Below are 21,482 nucleotides of genomic sequence, written 5' to 3' on the forward strand. Positions count from 1 at the left end.
AGCTGTCACAGTTTCTCTTTGTCCCATGCCTGGCCCTTCCCTGGGTGTGTCCTTCATAGCGAGCGCCTCAGGAGACTCAGAATGGAGACGGGTGATATTAGGGTGAAATTAGCCATAAAGAAAACATTTAAATAAAAATGATTAACCCAGTGTTTGAGCTATTATGGGACAGAAAAGAAATGTCAGGGAAAAAAAATGTGTACCACGACTGCCCCATTATGCTATAATTAGTTTATCTTTGTATAATTTATGGTTAGCTCTATTGCAATGAATTCCAGAAAAAAGAAACTCCTGGCCTGTGGCGAGGCTGAAAGAGAGGAGCCAGTGATGCCTGGATTGTGGAGAATTTTTAAAGGCATTCAGATGTGGAGCTCAGATGTGCTCTATCTTCGGAAATTAAAAGGAAACAGCTTCTTCTTGTACAAGTTTATTGACATAAAACTAATTACAAGCTAGGCATCTAAATATCTTCAGACATGTATGCTTAGATTTCCAATTTTACCTTGGTACAGGTAAATCCTTTTAGGAGGAACTTGGAAGACTTCTCACTACTTATGTTGTACAATCAGTCTAGCGGTTCTTGATAGGCATTAGTTGAGTTTAATGAAAAGCATTATTTATCTCAAGGGAGGTGAACAATTATTCTTTTTCTGGTCCTCTAATTCCTTCTTCCCTTTGGAGACTAATATTTGACTAGAAAAATAATCATTAAGAGACTTTATACTGTTAGATGGAAATCTAGCCCAGTTACCTGACTTAATGACAGAAACATGCAGTAATATGTATATATTGATGCCTTGAAGTGAATATCAGGATGTTTTGTCCTGCAAGGTAAATATTGATCAACATGTACAGTGTGTTTTCCATTTGGATCAATATGCCTGTTTCTTCTTAAATCAATAAGTACTTATTCTTACATAGAGGAAAAGTTTGGCTCATAATTGGATAAAAGTGAGTATACAGTAAATAAGAATATTTTTCTTGCTTACTTCCAACAGTTGTGGGGCTCGGGGTTTTAAAAAATTCAGACTGAACATGTAGAATGCTGCATCTGAGGTTCAGAAAATAGTATCACTCACATCTGCTAAGCTCATATAATAAACATCCACATCTATGACCCAGATTTCTAATCAGAGAACAATGGTGTTTGCTGAACTCAGCTGAAGCAGTCAATATTCCACATACACCTCTCTGCTTTTTTGGTTTTTTTTAACCTCTTGCAGTATTTCTTTGTGTGTATGTTTAGACAACTGGTATGAACATCCAGGGAATCCTGGGACTTGTTTTGCGATTATGTATCTCCAAGCTCTGCATCCTAACTACTGTTCAGTTGCAACTGATAGCCTGACTTTGAAATAAGAGGGAATGAGAATTTGACCATTATTTCAGAACCTCAGCATTTTCAGAATCTGGGAATTTTCATCTTTGTTCTTCTTTATTCCAAATACATGCAGAAATCCTCTACTACAAAAGCTTTTCCTGCCACTTCATTGTTCTTGTGGTTGCTGCTACAAGTTATTATTAGTAAAGAAACAAAACCAAAACTCAAACTCGCAACTCCCAAACTCCATCACATAGATAAGTTCCACATTTCAGTAAGGCAAACTAGCCAGCTGCGAAAGTGCTAGTCTGACCTATATCAGGAGTGAGTTTGGCCTAGTAGATCTCAGTCTGAAAATGGTAATAATTCATGGAAAAATGCACAGGGAAACAAAGTTAAGAACACTATTTAAATATACAAACACAAACAAACTAACAAAAGCTCTTTATGGTTATTCTGGCAGCTCCTTTTTTTTTTTCCATGATGACATAAGAAAAGAAACAAATGCCAGAAGCATTGCTACATTTTGAAAATTAAAGAATAGAAATGCTTTACACAAATAAAGCAATTTAAGATTATTAACTACATTAAGGCAGGGGAAGTAAAATGTTCATGAGCATGCACACCTTGTAATATATCTTAGGAATAAATGCATAAATAAGTAAAAAACACACCCCCCCCAATTTTGTCATCTAAAGAACTGCAATTAGGGTTCTCACTTCTCTCCTACTGCAGTAATAGGTACCAAGTTCAGAAGCTGTGTGCTGAGTTTCACTTTTGAGAGAAAACCTCGATTTTCAATTTCCAGAACTACCAGGTGATAACACCTTCCAGTTCATCTGGTATATTTATGCTACTACATTGAAATTTGTATTCCTCAGGTGAGATGAGATCTTAATGGATTTTATATAGTTTTAACTGACTGCTATGTGGCAAATTAAGGTACTCTCATCAGCAGTAGCCTGCCATTAGGTTGCCATTTTTTTCCAGGATGGAATTTTGAGACTGTCTAACGTAAGGCCAGCATACGGTGGACACAGGTTTCCTAAACCACTGAGGCCATCTCAGCAGAAACAGTGCCCCCAAAATATTTTTTTTTTCCAGTGCAACAGCAAAATATAATATGCACCTTTCAGCACTTGTCAGTCTCTTGTATACCTTGGATTTCTGAGCTTTGAGCAAGACGGCGTGGGACTTAGCAAATGACACACCTGGTCTCCTACTGACCAGGGAGGTGGAGACTGAGTGGAGGGAAAGCTGGTGGCTGCTGCTGCGGCGGGGCGGTGAGAGAGGACCCCATCCAGCAGCCCCCACGGTGAGTGGGAAAGCATTGAAGGAATTGCACTTTCTTCACCTGTTCCAAGGCCACTGCAGCAATTGGTCACCTCTGTGTGCAGCTGTTTGACCAAAGCACTGCAAGTTGTAAGTGCATTACATGCCTTACATTGCATGCATAATTTCATTATTATTAACAAAAAGGGTGAAAACTAACGGATTACTTCAATTGTACTTCACTGTGCTATTCCTGGTCACAATTTGCAAAGATGTAACATTTGCAAATTGGCCCAGTGTGACCTCTAGACTCCCAGTTGCACCACTTCACCTCCTTCAAGTCCTGCAACTTTGCTTCACCACTTCCACAGGAGTAGGAATTTTGCAATTATTTTCTTCTAAGTCTTCCAGTTTCTCCAGTAACCACATCCACCCTATCATCCCCCGATCTCCCTCACACACGTTCTCGCTCCCTTTGTTACCTTTCCGTGTAATCCATCTCCCCCGTTCCCACGCCAGTTCTGCAGCAGTCTCTCCCATCCTTGACTTCCCTTGCCTGTCCAGTTACCTCCTACACTTCCCCTTCATATCTGAACACATTGAGTGTACTGTCTGCAAGCACCGATAAGATTTCCTGTATTCCATTTCCACTTTAGAGTGTCTAATCTAGTTTCTGCACCTTTTACTCCACCAAAATTAAGAACAGCTGAACTTGGTTAGACGAGAGGACCATCTAACCCAATATTCTGTCTCACATAGCGGCCAAAACTAGATGTCTGTGAAGTGTTACCAGTATGGGCAAGGATATGCTGATATTGTCCCCACCACACCACATCGAGCTCTTCTGCTCAAAATCTCTAATGATCACTTGCCAGCCAATTTTCAAAGTCACAACCTGCTTATTCTTTTCCTTCTTGTCCTATCTCCATCCTTTTACACAATCTCCTTTTTCTTGATGACTTCAAAACCAGAGCTGATCTTTGGTTCTCCTCCTAGCTTCATCACGCTGTTTGGAAGCCCTTCTTGTTCTTTAACCATTTTTTCTGGGGGAGCTTCTTGGATCTCTCCTAGACCTGTTCTTGCCCCCCCCACCCCCCCCCAATAAGAAGATGCAAGATGCTTTTGCAATTGCAATTTCAGCTACCAGTCTACCTGTTCCATGTTGATTATTGACAGACTTATCAACCAGACTTTCCTGTGTGGTTTCTGTCAATTTCTGTCCAAACTGAAAATTCAGCCTTCTCTAACATGTCTTTGTGAATACTTCTCTAAGTTCAACAGTACCAAAATAGGTGTCATTGCTCTCCCTTGAGTTCTGATCGTGACCTCCTTCTGAATCATAGTACACCAAATCAGCATTCTGCCTCGTTATTCAGGCTGTCACCCAAAAACCTCATCGTCAACTCAGAACTCTCTCATATTTTGCACACTCAAGCTATTGCCAATACTTCAAAACTATTTTATAAAATTTCTAAAAACAGTCTTGGCTGTACATCCAACAGTTATAACGGCTAACTCCAAGTTCTCATCCGCTTGTATCTTGATGACTGCAACATTCTTTGTTCTAATCTTGACAAAAATCATGCAGCTGCAGTGATGTTCATTTAGAATATGACTACAGAGATCATTATGACTGCCTGCTCCTTTAACCAAATTAAATCTTTTCCTAGATACCTTCATACACTATTCATTCTATCACTTAAAAAAGGAAGGAATCTGAGTGTGTTTTTTGAGTCCTTTCTGGTCTAAAATCTCTCATTGCCTATCAAAATGTAAGCCCTGGCATTCAGCAGGCCTTTGAAACTTGCCTCCACCATCCAGCAACTTCTTTTTCAAACCTTTGTGCTCTCTCTCCCATGCTGCTCCTCACTGAGAACAGCTCCTGATTCTACCCTTGCCTTCACTGTTTTGAAGATCACACATATGGCCTTGTGGGAAACCAGAATTACTGTTTCTTAAAGTTAAAACCAACAGCCTGTTGTTAATAGTCATAAAAGCATCAAAATTTACAGTTATAACATAGTGGAAAAGGCTTCATGTGGACTACAATGCAGTTGTTTGAAGAATAAACTATATGGTATTTCCAATCTTAAGAAATTGGTACATGGACACTTCCAACGAGATTAGTGTAGCCTTACCTCTCTTGGTAAAACATCTGTTATTTCCAACATTTATATACATACAGGCAGCATTTTAAAGGTCTTCAGTAGAGAACAGTGATGATAAATGCAACAAAAATGTCTTGATATTGCATTTTTTTCTTCTAACATGTGAATGATTTTCCCAACAAAGTGAAATAGTAAGGATTTTATACTAGTCTGAAACCAGATTATATGATCTCCACTATTTTTTTTCAGCTGGTGAGGGCACTATTTAGTAGTGAGATGAAGGATAAAGCCCAAAGCAATCAAGAAAAATGTGAATGATGGCTAACACTCTGGGACAGAAGATGAAGCCTCCAGCTGCTTGTCCCAGCATTGCAAGAATCACTTCAGAAGGATGAAAGAAGCTGGTACTGTCTTGATTAAATGGGTGTGTAGAGTTTTGCAGGGGGGGGATTTTACTTTTCTTGAGGCACATACAAAATGCAAGAGAGAGGAAATCATATCATTACCGACATGAGCCTGTGGTTTGGAAAGACGAGTGATCGGCTTCCGGCAGCTGCAAGGAATGATGGGGAGTCAGATAGGGCCAGGCTGTCACACACTCCATACGCTTTTTCACAACACTTTTCCCCCCCACTTTTTTTTTTAAATGCAGTAAGCACGCTGTCCCAGTCTGCCAGAAAAATGAATTACATAGGTGTCCCCTCACTCACCTATCAAATCCTTCTCTTCCAACCTACTAAATAAAAAGAGGGGCTGTTGCATTCATGAAAAAAAAAAAATAAAGCAAAGTAAAATTGTTTTTATGCAAGCCCATACTAGAGAATCAGGAAGGTATTCATTTTATTTTGTGTATCTAGACAGTGATTTTAATGTTATGTAAATGCAGCAGCCAATTCCTAATCTATCCTGAAATGTATGTGTCAGAGCTCTGGTGTAGTACAGGTTACTGATGATAAAAACAAGATGTGTTTTTATACAAGGCAGGCGCATGATTACCAGCTTTAGAATTCTTTCTTTCATTACAAATTTAAAATAGGACAAGCCAGTGCAATGGAAACTGAGGAGTACCACCACAGAAAAAGCTAGCATCTTTTCAGAGTCAAGTCTGACAAGCATTGTTTGCTTCTCTCCTTGAAACCAGAACATCTAGACATGGTAGCAGCCTCTCAGACTTTAAAACTGATTAAGTAGAAAAACTTGTATTAATCCTCAGTGCACCAGTGTTCCTCATTTTTCTTTCTTCTTTTTTTTTGTTGCAAAAAGGAAACTTATCTTGTCTAAAGAACACTTCCAAATGCTGTCAAGTTGAGGTTGTCATGATAAGGCAATCTTCACATCAGGAGGCTTTTTCAGAGAGGAAGAAGAAGCTCAGATACAGCCAGGGTCCAAGCCTCAGATCCAACTGTCAAGGAAACTGATGATCAAAAGGTCTTAAACTGACATTCATGTTGCTGTTATATGCTTAGGTATCTTGGTAGAACAACCCAGAATCTCCAACCAAGACTCATCTGCCACCTCAACCTGGCTGCCCCTCAGTTTGTGTTTCCCCAGTGAAGTCAGCACCCTGCTCTTACCCCACAAGCCATCAGCTAGACCATGCACAGATTGTGCATCCACACAGACATCTCTCCTCTGCAGGAGCAAACTCGGATTTACTTGTGCACCCTGCTGGCTTCTGAATCCCTGCAACTCCCACGCGCTCCTGTGGAGTCATGACAAGCACTCAGCTGCAGGACTTAGCTGCAAGCCTCTTCCCCACTTAGATAAAGCTGTTAGGATTTAGCAGGCAAGACAGAGACAGCATTATCCCGGATGGTCAATACCTTTGCAGTTCAATCAACTGGCAATGTTCTCTTACGGCAAATACAGACTCCTTGCTATACACAGATAGGGAACTTGAACCCAGCTCTTCTATAGCTGTAACAAGGACAATCAGATAAAGAGCTGTGTGGGGAAAGCAGGAAGCAGCGTGAGAGGAGGAACTTCTACTGTGCTTTTTCAGAAAAAAGCAGACATTGTAGGGTAAAACTAAACTTTCAAAGGAGTTTTCAGGGCTGTGACTACCAAATATCACCTTGTGCTTCCCAGCAGGCTAGAGTTGTATATGTGACTGACTTAAGAGAAGGACCATAGGCTAGTCAACAGGAGCAGAGCTGAGGTGCTTCTCTACTCGTGCACTGACCTGGGTGGATCCTGTTCTGAGATGTTTGGCAACGCTGCACAAGTTGTCTGTGGCTGTTGCACTCAAGTGACACTACAGCTCTACAGCTCTCCCCTAAAACCAAGGCTGATTAACCTCTGAGTCAACTTAGAAATCTTCCAAAGAGCCCTGATGACACCAGAACATGGTGTTTTACTTGACCAGAGGAACATGATACAGAGACAATAATACTTGCCCTACCTGGCAGAAGTGTTGGGAACTTCTGAACTGTCATTTTAATTCAACACTGCAACATCTTTGTGCTGGAGAGAATTTACAGTGAGGCCAGAGAAGGTCCAGGATCCAGATACAGATCTCAAATCCCATTTCTAACCACACAAAAATTGTGCATTCAATTACACCATCCTTTAGCATGAGACAAACTGAGAGAAACTGCACAGAAATATCAGTATAATCAAGGCTTCACTTGTAAGTGACGCCAGTCAAAGTATTATCTTTTCGTGAGTATCAAAGGTAATTTTATTGGGTCCAGAGCTTCTACTATTGGGTATGATATACAGCTGTAAGCAGAGAAAATTTGAGAAAGGTCATATGGGATGATGAGACTGACCACCCAAGACTGGCTAGAACCCAACCCAAGTGAAAACGGAGAAGAAAAGAGCTGCAGGAATAATGCTCTGCAGCCCAAAGTCAAGGAAAAGCCCTCCAGTTTTGCAAATAACTTCATCTATCTGACGTGCAGACAAGCCATCTGTTGGGTCTACAGACCAGTCCTCAGTCAAATTCACATGATCCTTACATTTGTGGGAAGCCTCAGTGTCTACAGTCTCTTTGCTACTTGAAGAAGTGATCATGGACTTTCTTTTTTAAGTCCTATTCTCATAGTGACTGAGGTATAGAATCTGAGTATACAAGTGTATGAAGACAGCTCTCTTTCCCTTCAAAATCCATAAATAAAAAAAAAATAAGTGTAGATGTTTCACAGACTTGTGTTCTCATCACTGTTGATGTCATATGCTGAAAAATACTGTTGAAATTTTCCAGAGGAAAGGACAATTTCTTCTTTTCTTTCCTTTGTTCCTGTACATGAAGGGAAATGTTTATTTCAGAACAGAATGTGCTTCTCATTTACAGTCAGCTTGAACCCTTAGCCTACTTCAACCTTCCTTCAAAACCAAGTTTAAACTTGTAAACAAGGATTCATACATCCAGTGCTTACTGAGAAATGGTAACTAGCATATACTAGAATAATCCCAAAGAAAAGTTTGTAATGAAAAAGCAGAGAACACATGCTATCCCTTATATAGGGATGCCTCACAGTGGCTAAATTGTCCTAGTGAAATTGCATTGACTTTTGTATGGCTAGTATTCCAGATAGCTCTGGGACACAAGGTTGAAACTCCTAAAAATGGACTGAAATACAGCCCTATGTTTGAATCTGAGACTCATAAGGCAATTTGTATTGCTATCTAGGATGGCCAGTTTTAGCCTTAAACCTGTACAGAAGAGCTAGGCAAGCAATAGATAAGCATGTGGAAACTGTATACTTAGAGATCAAAACTGCTGGTGAGCATAAATCAGCAAAGGCTTACTAAAATCAGCTGCAAAGAATCTGCAGGTCCCATGCTATTACCAGAATTCATGCTTCATTAGCCTAATTCCTATGCCATAATTAGGTGTACTAGCTGGCCAAATAGGGCTTTACTTGCACAAACCAGCATAGGATGTTTGATCTACTCATGTTCCATACTGGTGAAAAGGCAGCCATCTTTCTTCTTGGCCTGATCAGGGTTTCATCTCAGGACAAGAGAAGAAACGGTGCCAATATCTCATGTGTAAACAAGCAAGCACTCTGATGATGCTGATCCTCATTTAAAAAATAGCAGTGAAAAGAAAAAAAAAAGTTGTTCAGCTTTTGTGAAAGAGACAAAAGACAGACATTTTAATTTCATCAGAATGATCACTTAAAACATTTACTCGACATTACACCAACATTCATAATATTTTAAATAAGTTTTATGCATGGCCAAATAGCATGTAGACATTTGCAAAACAATTTGTCGACATTGCCTCTGAGGTGTGTTTTAATGAAAATGTGAAATTTCCTAAAAAAATGTTTAAATGCAAGCTTTCCAGTGCAGCTGATAAGAAATTTAGCTGAGCAAAAATAGTACATTTGAATTTAAATGAGCTGTAAATATACAGTATCTAGCAGGAGTATGTAAAACCTATTTAGTAAAATAAGCAATATTCTATTGCAATATGTTAAAAATTAGCTGTTTGGGGAAGTCAAGATGTCTGGAGCCTGTTATTTTACATGAGCTGTATACCAAGCAAGGCTTAGTTTGGCTGATGGTGTCAATGGAGTTATCAGAAATACAAGCATTTATCTAAGTAATTGCACAGGAGAAAGCATTAAGAACTTGGCACATGTTAAAAATGATTCCTAATTAAAATGTTATTTAATAAACAGGCCCATTTTATTACTTATGGACTAAAAAAAAAATTAATAAGTGACTGCTAAACAAGTAATTATAAGGCTAATAAAGCTCTCCATTCTGATTAGGGAAAATATTCATTTCATGACCATCCAGTGATCCATTTTCTACCACAGCTGTCAAAAGAGGCAGTCTGCAACCATTTAGAGATATACTATTGTTATTCTGCTTATGTAATACTGCTATTACATTTTGTAACACTAATAATGCTCTCAAACTAGTTCTTTGGGTAATTATAGATCAGCTTGCTTATACATTAACCGCGCTTGAGTCTTTCTTAGCTCACAGGGAAACTGATGCAATTTTCCTACTAGGGTTGTGAGGCACAGGATGGATTTATAGCTTTCTGCCCTCTATCAGCATCAGTCAAAGCAGTCAGCACTCTGAGTCAGGTTGTGGTGAAAGTGGTTTCCACCTGCTCTCTGCCTCCAGTCATTAAAGTCTTGGTAGAAAGGCCCAAACCAACGAGTTACTGATCACCCACCCTTCTCACTCTCACCTGATGTAACTCACCATGCCTGCAGGCACCCCTGCAATATGCTCCAACAGTTTAAGAGATGAAAAATTAGGGGCAGGAATAATAAAAAATTACAGAATAGTTTTAATTCTTGGTAAGCTAGCAGATTTTCAACCTAACCAGAGATCAGGGAGCTGGTAGGTTCTCTTTCTGTTGCCAGTTTAAGACCCTGATCCCCTTTGATTTTCCCTGTTCATGACATCGCCCCCCCTGCCCCGCCTCCCCATAACTGTCTTCACATTTTTCCTTTTCAGCTCTTTCAGGCACAGGAGACCTGAGTACTACTATGGTGGGAAACTGATCAGGCCTCCAAATCATTCTCTACCTCCTTTATCCTATCTAGACTTGGACTTGTCCAGTCATTGAGAAGACTAATTTCACTCACAGAAGATGTACTTCCCCAGCAACTTTTATAACCAGCTATGAGCCATCCGTCTCATCTCTCTGCATTGGTGGAAACCAGTTACGCCATGAAAACAGACATTGTAACTGAGATGGCCCGTGGCACAAAAATGTACCATCAATTATCCTCTCTCTTTCCCTCTCTTTTTCCAGTAACTTAATTATGCTTTGTGATACAACACAGATGAGCAACAACTCTTCAGCTCCACTGACACTCAGCATTGATGCTGTACTACTGAAGAGGAATGGTCACTGTCCTTCCCCAAGACAGCACCACAGCAACAGGATGTGTTGTAGTGGGAGGCTATTTTTCCAATGTCATTAGTAAGGCATATATTTACCTCACCTTGTCTGCCTGGAGATTATCTATATTTCTCTTGCCTTTAGAAGATGTGGTTTGTTTGAAACAAGATTGCAGGATTAGTCCCCTTGCACCTGAAGGAGTCTCAGAGCAACGTCTGAATCCAGCCAGTAGACATTAACACTTTCCCCACAGTTACCCTTTATGGAACAGGAGCCCCCAAAGTCCCCAGCCAGCACCAGTGTTCAGCTGGTAGCACATCAGGAGGCTCACCACAGAGAGGAAGATGGTATAGTCGTTCTTACTACTACTGTGTGATAATTAGCAAAGGGAACGTCTGCGCTTCGTGAGGCAGAAGCCCAGTCGGCGCTCTCCCTTGATATTCACATCTTTGCTTGGCATCAGCCAGTGGATTAAAGGCTGAACACTTATTATCTCACTCAGCAAAAACAGTGTGTTTTTAAAAATCACTCATAAGGCTTCATTTCAGCTGAGAACCATGAGATCCATGAGTGATTCGTACTTCTGGAAAAAGTCAGGTGAACACTCAGAGTAAGACAGAATTGTCAGGAAATCACTGTAGGATTTTCATTTAAAAATAAAGACTTTTAACAGGGCAACTGTGCAAAACTAAAATTCTTGAAATAAGTCTTTTGTTGCTGATGGTTTAATCCTGCAGTTCTCAGTTCTTACCCGTCTGGGCTAGCAGGAACAGGGGGCAAAAAAGAAAAAAGGTAGCAGATGAAGCCCTAAAATGATAAGCCATTTATTTTTATTTGATATAGAAATGATAGCGTGTATAAGGTTAGTGCAGAACTTGGATGCCATGTACGGCAAGTTTGTTCTTCAACTGAACAACCTTAGAGAAGCTTATTAGTCCTGCTACTACACTTAAAAAGCAGATTGCAAGTGTTACAATCTTTGTTGTGAGGTACAAAAAAGGGAAGAAATTCTTAAATATAAAATGCAGGAGATGAATTCCAGAATTAGTAACCTCTTAAACCATTGTCCTGATTCCCAGTATTAGATAGTACTTAGGAAGTGAGTCTAAGACAATATTTATTTGAACAAATTTTTCTGTATTTAGCTTTACCTGTGTTCCTCCACTGTACGTGCTGTCAGTTCTGCCATTCTGAAAAAGTACCCTGAAGATCATCAGCATAAGAATGGAACAAGGGGTACTAAACAGCAAGATGCAAGAAATACGCTAGCTGGCTACACTTTCAAATCTTTGTTGTAATTTTGTATGTATTTTAAAAGCACTATTCCTTAAAAGCAGTTTAAGAAGTGACAACTTAAAGAAGAATTACCCAAATGCACTAGTTAATCTGCAATAAATTTTGGCAATAAAGAACTCTACATCATACCCTACGAGATGGACTGGAAAAACAAAGGTATCCAGATTCTTTCTCTTTCTTTTTATTTTTTTTATTTGCTTTTTTTTGTTTTATAAAAAGGAAAAATACTCCAAGTGAAAAATACAGTCCCAAGCACTACTTGGGAGAGGACGAGCACAGGTGTTCTATTTCTCACTCCAGTGAGAGAACAGGACACAATTAGTATCCTCCCCTTTACAAGAGGATTGTTTGTTCCTACTTTTTTTTCCATTACAAACCTGGAAGACTAACTCACCTTCTTTAAGAATTTTTAATTAAAGAATTTTAAATTATTGTTTAGAACATACTGTATTTTGCCAGGTAAGACTATAATAAGAAATTTAGATCTTATTTCCAGGAGCATCTTGGAAACTAAAGCAATTATTTCTCTAAATAGATTTCAGTTCTCAATTGCAAATCAGCAGCAGCTGCTCACTGTTCAATACAATAGGTGCTCTAGCCAAAGATCCATGCTTACACAGTCCAAAAGGGACAAGAGAGGTTCTTTTATTCACGTCTCCTGCATTCCTATCATTGCATTCGGCTGGTGTACTTTTATGGGGAAAAGCACAGGCAGCTAGAGACCCCTCCTCCACCCCCTTATTGCCATAGTATTTCCCCCTCCTCTGAAGCACTAGATGTTCCAGATGAGACAGAAAACTCAGATGAACAGGAATTTCTTGTTCTTCAGTCTCTATTCTTAGACCAGATCATCTCAAACTCCTGCCTACTTTCTGCTTTAGGTACCAATGAAGGATTCATGCGTGAAAGCCGCCCTGGCTGCAAAGGCTGGATGTACTTTAAAGGGCCATTTCTATCACCCTCACCATCATGACATGAATCTCCTACAGCAAAGGCCATTGCCTTGAAACACTACAGATTTCATGTGCAGCAAGACTATGAGAGGAATCCTACAAACCCCACAATCATAAGGTGGAAGAATTGTTTCTTTACAACATTTTTATCGAAGATGGTGTTTAATAAAAAAACCCAAAACATTTGCATGTAAGGTGTTTTAAAAGAAGGTTTGCTAGTTTACTTGATACACAATGTGATATTGTAAAGTGATATCAACTATGGAATATAACATTTTTTTTCCCTAGGATTCTGCCTGGAAAACTGTCAAGATCATAAGTCATTCTCCACATTCACACACAAGTGTTTCTCACATCTAATCAATTACTTTAATATGAAACATAAGTGAGAACATATGTATTAATATCTACATAAAGAAAATAAATGTATGGACTTACCCAAGTAAATGTATACGACAATTCCTCCCCGAAAGTAGCTTAAAAGAGGGAGAATTTGGGGGATTTAGTAGAACTCACTTGTCCTATGTTCGGCTAGGATAGAGTTAATTTTCACAAGAAGCCAGGAGGTGACACACTCAGGATGGCTGACCCAAACTGGTAAACAAATGGGGTATTCTATACCATGTGATATCATACGGCTGATCACACAGCAGGCCTGAACGGGAAACCCCAGTTGCCAGGAATTCTGGAAGTGATCATGGACTGGCCAGAAGGCAAAGTTTTCAGAATGTCACCAGAGGAGGAGGTGACATGTGCTGAAGAGGCCCCGATGTATAATAAACTGCCAGAAAATGAGAAGCAGTATGCCCTGTTCATGGATGGTTCCTGTTGCATTGTGAGGAAGCAGCAGAGGTGGAAGGCTGCTGTGTGGAGACCTACAGGACAAGCTGCAGAAACTGCTGAAGGAGAAGGTGAGTCGAGCCAGTTTGCAGAGATGAAAGCCATCCAGCTGGCTTTAGACATTGCCAGTCGAGAGGAGTGGTCAGTGCTCTGTCTTTACACCGACTCTTGGATGGTGGCCAATGTCTTGTGGGGGCAGCTACAGCAATGGAAGAAGAACAACTGGCAGCACAGAGGCAAACCTATCTGGGCTGCCCCATTGTGGCAAGGTATTGCCACCTAGCTAGAGCAGTTGGTTGTAAAAGTGCATCACGTGGATGCTCATGTCCCCAAGAGCAGGGCCACTGAAGAACATCAAAGCAACCAGCAGGTGGACCAGGTTGCCAAGATCAAAGTGTCTCAGATGGATCTGGACTGGCAACATGAGGGTGAACTGTTTATAGCTCGGTGGGCCCATGACACCTCGGGCCACCAAGGAAGAGACGCAACATACAGATGGGCTCATGACTGAGGGGTGGACTTGACCATGGATACCATTGCACAGGTTATCCATGAATGTGAAACATGCGCTGCAATCAAGCAAGCCAAGCGGGTAAAGCCTCAGTGGTATGGAGGACGATGGCTAAAATATAAATATGGGGAGGCCTGGCAGACTGACTATATCATACTGTCACAAACCTGCCAAGACAAGTGCCATGTGCCTACAATGGTGGAGGCCACCACCGGATGGCTGGAGACCTATCCCATGGCCCATGCCACCACCCAGAACACATCCTGGGCCTTGAAAAGCAAGTCCTGTAGCAACATGGCACCCCAGAAGGAACTGAGTCAGACAATGGGACTCATTGCTGAAACAACCTCATAGACATCTGGGCCAAAGAGCACGGCACTGAGTGTATGTATCACATCCCCTACCATGCACCAGCCTCCAGGAAATCAAATGATAGATTGGACTGCTAAAACTACACTGAGAGCAATGGGGAGTGGGGCCTTCAAACACTGAGGTACTCATTAAGCAAAAGCCACCTGGTTAGTTAACACCAGAGGATCTACCAATTGAGCTGGCCCTAACCAAACAAAACTTCTACGTCCTGTAGCAGGGGATAAAGTCCCCATGTTAGAGAAGACAGTCTGGGTTAGTCCTGCCTCGGGTAAGGACAAACCTATCTGTGGGATTGCTTTTGCTCAAAGACCTGGGTGCCTTTGCTGGGTGATGGGGAAGGATGGGGAAGTCTAATGTGTACCTCATAGAGATTTGATTTTGGGTGAGAATAACCAATAAATTGAATTGTATGATATTAATTGCTAAATAATCCTGCCACTGTATGTCATCACTACTATAGTTGTTATATGCTATATCAATGGCATTACAGTAAGAATCACCCAAACTAATGAAGGATGGACTTTGATGAAATCTAGCAAAGTGTAGTGGTGATTGGACTGGACCTGACTTCAACAACTGGCACCCAGCAACTCATCAAGACCAACATCTTCAGCCTGCAGACCATGGGCACAGGCTGCACCAGATACACAAGCTGCGAGCTCCGGATGCAGTATGCCACCATCCAACACCATACATCATCTCTCCTGCCCTGAAAGACTGTTATGACAGATGGAGACCAACATCATGGATTAAATGAACTCCATGGACATTTTAGAGGGATGGTCCATAGACTAAGGAAATTATATCTGTGTGTATGTATTAAAGACAGGGAAAGCGGTGGTGGTTAACTGGAAAATAGGGGAACTGGGTATGACGTAGATGGTATAGAAAAAGGGGTGGATAATATCTTGGGTTCGGTCAGGACAGGGTTAATTTTCACCAGAAGCCAGGAGGGGACACAGCCAGGCAGGCTGACCAAACTGGCCAAACAAATGGGGTATTTGATACCATGTGATGTCATGCTGCGTTCTGAGTGGGGGAGCTGGCAGAAGGAGGCTAGTCTTGGCTCGGGAGCTCGCTGGGCATCGGGAGGTGAGAGAGAGCTGCTCTGCGAAATCCCTTGTTTTTGTAGATTCTTCTTATCAGTATTATTGTTGTTGCTGTTCGCTTCCTTTGCTGTTCTGTTAAACTGTCCTTATCCCGACCCACGAGTTTTGTCTTTTTCTTCCAATTATCCCCCCTACCCCACCGGGGGGAGGGGTGATAGAGTGACCTCATGGTCCTTTGTTGCTGGCCAGGGCTAAACCATGACACCACTATATATTAAATTATATTTAAATTCCACCTGCTAGCAATTCAGGAATCATTGCTGATTAATAAAAGCTTTACACATTACAGATAATATGCCAGTTTTCTCTGGCTATGTGTACATCAGCTTCTTGCTCTGGCTAGTAATATCTGATAGCCATATATTAATTCTTTAAAACATTTTTGCAGGAATTGTGGTCTTCAGCAGTTCACTCACGGCCTACTGGCCGTTAAATACCCACCACAGCAGTTTTGTAGTGAACACTGTCAGTATTAGTACCTGAAAAGCAGGAAATCCTGGTAGCTGTGTCTGACCACTGCAGTGACCACTGGCAGAATTAGGCATCTGAATAATACAAGGTTTTGGGGATTGTTATTTTAACCTGAAAATCAAAGTAAAAAAAGCAGACTAGATACTTATGTTAGATACCTGAGGATGCTAGCATTCACACTGATCCCCACTCAGCGTTGCTGAAGACATCAGAAAGACTCCTCTTAAAATGAAGTGTCATAGAAAAAAACAGCCTTGCTCTAGAGAAACTCCATGTAACAAGTTCATCTTTATTGATCAAGAAGTTGCAAAACAAACCCTAATAGCTACTAATTCAGTTCAGACAAAAACAGAAGCCCAGGTAGCAGGACAAAGAGAGACCAGCAAAGAATGTGTGCACAACAATCCCAATCCAGTATATACACTGTGGAACAAATAATGAAAAATAGAAAGAAAAACGCCTGGACATAAGGCAGGATTGGAAGTGGCAAAGGAAATCTAACAAATTCACGGCCGGCACTGGAATCCCTGCAGAATTAACTGCGGAATCTGACAAGAAAATTCATCACTGAACTCAGAAAATTTTTGTCAGTTGGAAAATACCGATGTTGTCTATGGACCTGCATTCACCCAAACCCACAGATTGTTGAAAAGAAGTCACTGTTACCGATGATAAGATACTTGTATCTTCCCTGTTGTGTCAAAGATGACAAGCTGAGATGACATGATGAGATACCAAGCATCTGCTTCATGACACCCTGAAAAAAAGATAGGGAATGGATAGATTCAGGTAATAATTTCAATGGTCATGCCTTTGACCTCAGAAGTGGTGATTCATGGGGTCGCTACATATGAGAAAGTGTTGTAAAGACGTCCCTGTGGTATGGATCCACACAGCTACAATCCACACATTTGAAACAAAAATGCTGTGATGCAGGGGTAAGACCACATCAAGCCAAGCCAGCAGTGATAACAGGCACTCTGAGCAGGGCATGCTTTCCCAGTGAAGAAACAGACAGCTGTGGAAAAGGAGTATGGGTGTATTACCTTGTGATAACTTGTCCCTGCCTCTCACTGAGGGCCCAGGATAGACAGTGCGACCGAGTACCAGGTGGGAGAGGAGAGTCAGAGTGGTTCAGAACCGGTGACCTCTCCGGGATTCATGTCTGCTGAATGGAGGCAGCTGCCTGTTGCCCGGCAGGAGTGGACCCATGCTTGGGAGGTAATTGTGCCTTTGGGGTCAAGATGAACCCATATCAGCGGGTTTAAGAGCAGATGTTGGCTCGGCTTTATAATTACATATGGAAATATGCCTGACGAGCTAGGGAATATGTCTCTTGATCTCACATCATGACCTGTTCAGACTGCCCGTGACACACTGTGAGACACCTACAGTGACTGCAGAAACCCTTACAGCTTGTCTACAGCTGCTGTTTGACACCCACCCTAGGAAGAGGTTGGAACAGGGCTATTTCCTTGCGACACCTTGTTGTAGTTTAATGCGGCAGTTGGCAACTAAGCACTAGACAGCCGCTTGCTCACCCCTCCTCTTCCCCTCCCAGTGGGATGAGGAGGAGAAATGGACAAAAGGTGAAACTCATAGGTTGAGATAAAGGCAGTTTAATATGACAACAAAGTAAAGAGTAATACTGATAATAATGCTAATGCTAATAATGATGACAATGATAATAATGCATGTATGAAACAAACTATATACAATACAATTTTTCTCATCAGCCAACGACTGATTCCTGGCCAGTCGCTGAGCAGCGATTGCAGAAACCCAAAACCCCAAATTTCCTGAAATGGTTCGAACTCCCAGACAAGAGAGTATTCGAACCCACGGAAACGAGAAGAGCAGAGAGCCTCTTGCTTCCCAGCCAGCCCCTATTCATCAACTGAGCATGATGTCTATGGTACGGAGCATCTCCACTGGCCAGCTTGGCTGTCTGTCTGTCTGTGCTCCCTCCCAGCTCCTGCACACCTGCTTATTAGCTGAATATGAGAAACTGGAAAAAGTCCTTGATGTCATAGCAACAACTGAAAACATCAGTGTTATCAATCAACATTTTTATCGTACTAAATCCAAACCACAGCAGCTACTGGGAGGAAAATGAACTCCACCCCAGCTGAAACCAGGACACAGCTGGAAAGGTGCAGGCTGTCCCATGCCCCCAGGACCACCAAGAGCACCCCCTGACTTCCAAAAGGGTAATGGCCAAGGATGGTAGCTTAGTCCAAGTGCACACCAATGGATCTGTAGCCTTAAAATTTGTTGCAGACAACATCTACCGTTCTTCAGCGTGCAATGCAGTGATGGGAAAGGGCAGATATACTCTGGTGGAGGAGGAGGAGCATATTTTGGAAAAGAAGTGATGTCAAGTCATGTAGAAAGAAGCTGAGCATGCCTAATTATCCATGATTGCCAATAGGCATGCAACATATGTTCTGCAAAGTGCTTGGGTAACAGGAAAAGAAAGGACATTACACTACTGTCAGGAAATAGGAGATAATGAAATAGATGCCAAATAAAGAATGAAAGTTGCAGCGTAATAGTTCCTCTTTTCCACACAACTTTTCCTTTTTTATTTTCTAATTCCAAAACACAGTATTTTGTCCAATACACCAACACTTCTTTCATTCGTTGGGTTTTAAAGAAAAATTCACTCAATGAATGTACTAGTCACATGTATTTTTCTTGAATATGAATGATGCGCAAATTTTGCCTGTTTCACATACTAAAGATGCTTAAGATTCCTTGAGCCTGAAGTGGGTACCACCCAAGCCAGTGGAGTCTGGTTCATACGTATTCTCACAAGTGTTCCTCAAATTCTAAGAGAAGCCAGCAAAGAAAGGTTTTCCAGCTAAGAAAACCTGTGTCCAATCCCTCACTTGGCTTTTCTTCTGTGACCACAAGCATTTTCCCATTGTAAAATTAAGATGATTCACATTCCTTCCTTGCAGAAGCAATATCTCACCTACTTGAGAAAAATAATTTGTTTTTGAAAAGCACATACCAAGTCATGTAGAAGTTGCTTTAATCCTTGTTCAGTGGTCATGGTTAGGCATCAAACTTAACTTCCCATCTACAGGGAGAATAAATTACAGTTCCCATTCAAAACTGTGTTAGCTTTCTCCTGCAATTTCACTGTTTAATATGTCTTTAATTTAAACTCCTTATTTAAACAAATATTAACACACCACTCATTTCCCCCGAAGTGGATGCACCATTTGTCTCTGAGCCTCCAGGGCTGAGAGATGCTCAGAGCAGTGACTCCTTCTTTGCACCTGTTTGTGAAGCACTCAGCACTTCAAGCTATGAGATCTCACTGCAAGTAAGAATCAATCATTACTGCGGGTAGAAACCTTCAATTTATAAAAAAACCTTACTTTGCTAAAAAAACCCTAACAAAACCCCAAACAAAAAAAAAATGGTTCAATAAAAAAAGCATTTGCTTGAAATTTCTGTCTTTCTCCCTTATCAGATTTCAGCTTGAGGGGAGGAAAGTTCTCAGAGTTGAGGAATATTGTCTAGTCAACTACATAGATTATAACAATAACGCCTATTACAAGTGACAGATTAACCCAGCCATGACAAATCTTTCAGCCATGGGAACTTTCCTATCACTTATGGCTACTGGAATATATGACTCTTTCTACATCTTTCATGCACAACCCATATGGAGATTGTCCCAGCGCACACTTTGCCAGCTCACAAAGGGGAGCTGCAAGCATATTCACAATTTCCTCTAACCCGCGTATTTTAGTCCCACCTTTCCCCTGAAGTTTCATTCATGCAGCTCAAGCTTCTCATTTAAAGAAAACACCTCACTCCACTTCCTCACAAATATTAGTGACTTATTTTTGCACCACTTCTTTGCCTTGCACTCCCACTGACAGGCTTGCTGGACATGACCCATCTCTTCCCAGTGCCTCCCAGCTTCAGGATCCAGCAGCTCACACCCACACCGCTCATTTCCTCCCCCGTCTTGGTTTCAGCACCTCCCCCTGACCTTGGCAGGAGAGAATAAAGTCTTGACTATATATAGTAAGGCGCTCATTCATTTCACACATAATCTGGGTGGGCAGCAGGTGGGAAAAGAGAACACTGAGCATTGCACCCTTCTGGGTAGGGAGTACATTGAGGCTTGCCTCAGAAAAAGTTACTCTTCCTAAGCATCAACCATTTCACTGTAAACACTTCAGAGTATACCCTCATCTACTGAGCGACTTTTAAACTTGAACCATTATGCATGTCTCAATGGTCTTTTAATTATGAATGCAATGTTTTATTATCTCCAAACAGAAAAGGTGTTTGTAACAAAAGCTATTTATTGCTCTAAATCTGAAGTTGCTTTTTAGAGCGCATCTTAAACATTATTTACTATACGTATCACATAATTAGTGTCATTTGTCACAGTACCACTCAGCTACAGACCTTACTGGGAAAACTGCTTTCTTCCCGAGGAACTAATAAAAAAAACCAAACCAAACAATAAAAAAATCCCACCATAAATTAAAGCTTTTTAACAACGGATTTCAAAATTTGGAATTTTTCATATATTGTGTTTTTCCTTTTTCAGCCATTCTCTCCCACATAACCCATGCTCCAAATATACACCAGAAATGCATATTTTGCACATAAATATTTTCTTTCAACAACAGAAATCCTCGTTTTTTCTTTATTTAATCACTTTCTCCAAAATTCTTTTGATCACTTTGCAAATCCTCCAGCTGCACTACAAACTGTCTCTGCTGACAAAGCCCTTGTGCTAGCACTCCTAAACAGCCTTCCTCAAACACCACATACTTTGCCAGAAAAGGGATTGTGGTGGTTGTTTGTAGCACCCTGGCATATATATGTGGCAGTGCTGCGGTTAATTTCTCACCTTTAACTAATGCAGCAATACCAGCAAAATTTGGTGGTGACGGCACTCTCAGCCCAAAAGTGCTCCCACTGAAACAGAACTCTGCACTGACTTCATTGAACGTTTTCCCAGTCTAAGAGTCCTCTCCTCAGTGCTACACACGGACCCTTAACACCCCTACTTCATACATGCGGCCTTACGTAAAGTGACACTGAGGAAGAAGAAGCCCTAGCCTGGATTTTGAGAGTGCCCAGCTACTGGTCCTACGTAGCTTGAGACTATACCTTTGTCTCTGAATGCAACTCTTTTTTCCTGAGGCAGAAGGCAAAAGCCTATCCAGTGACCTGCAGGGCAGAGACGTTCAGATGCAGACTTTCCCTGAAGCACAGACACAGTAAATGCACAAGTATGTTGGCAGTATGACCGCAGTGAGCCGTGTGACAAAGACAAGGCAATACACAGATTATGAAGACTCATCCGTTAAAATCTAACCCTTCACTTGTTGACTGCAACAGCATTCTGGCTTCTCTAGGAACAAACG

Source organism: Opisthocomus hoazin, chromosome 3, assembly GCF_030867145.1.
Source record: "Opisthocomus hoazin isolate bOpiHoa1 chromosome 3, bOpiHoa1.hap1, whole genome shotgun sequence".
Taxonomy (NCBI): domain Eukaryota; kingdom Metazoa; phylum Chordata; class Aves; order Opisthocomiformes; family Opisthocomidae; genus Opisthocomus; species Opisthocomus hoazin.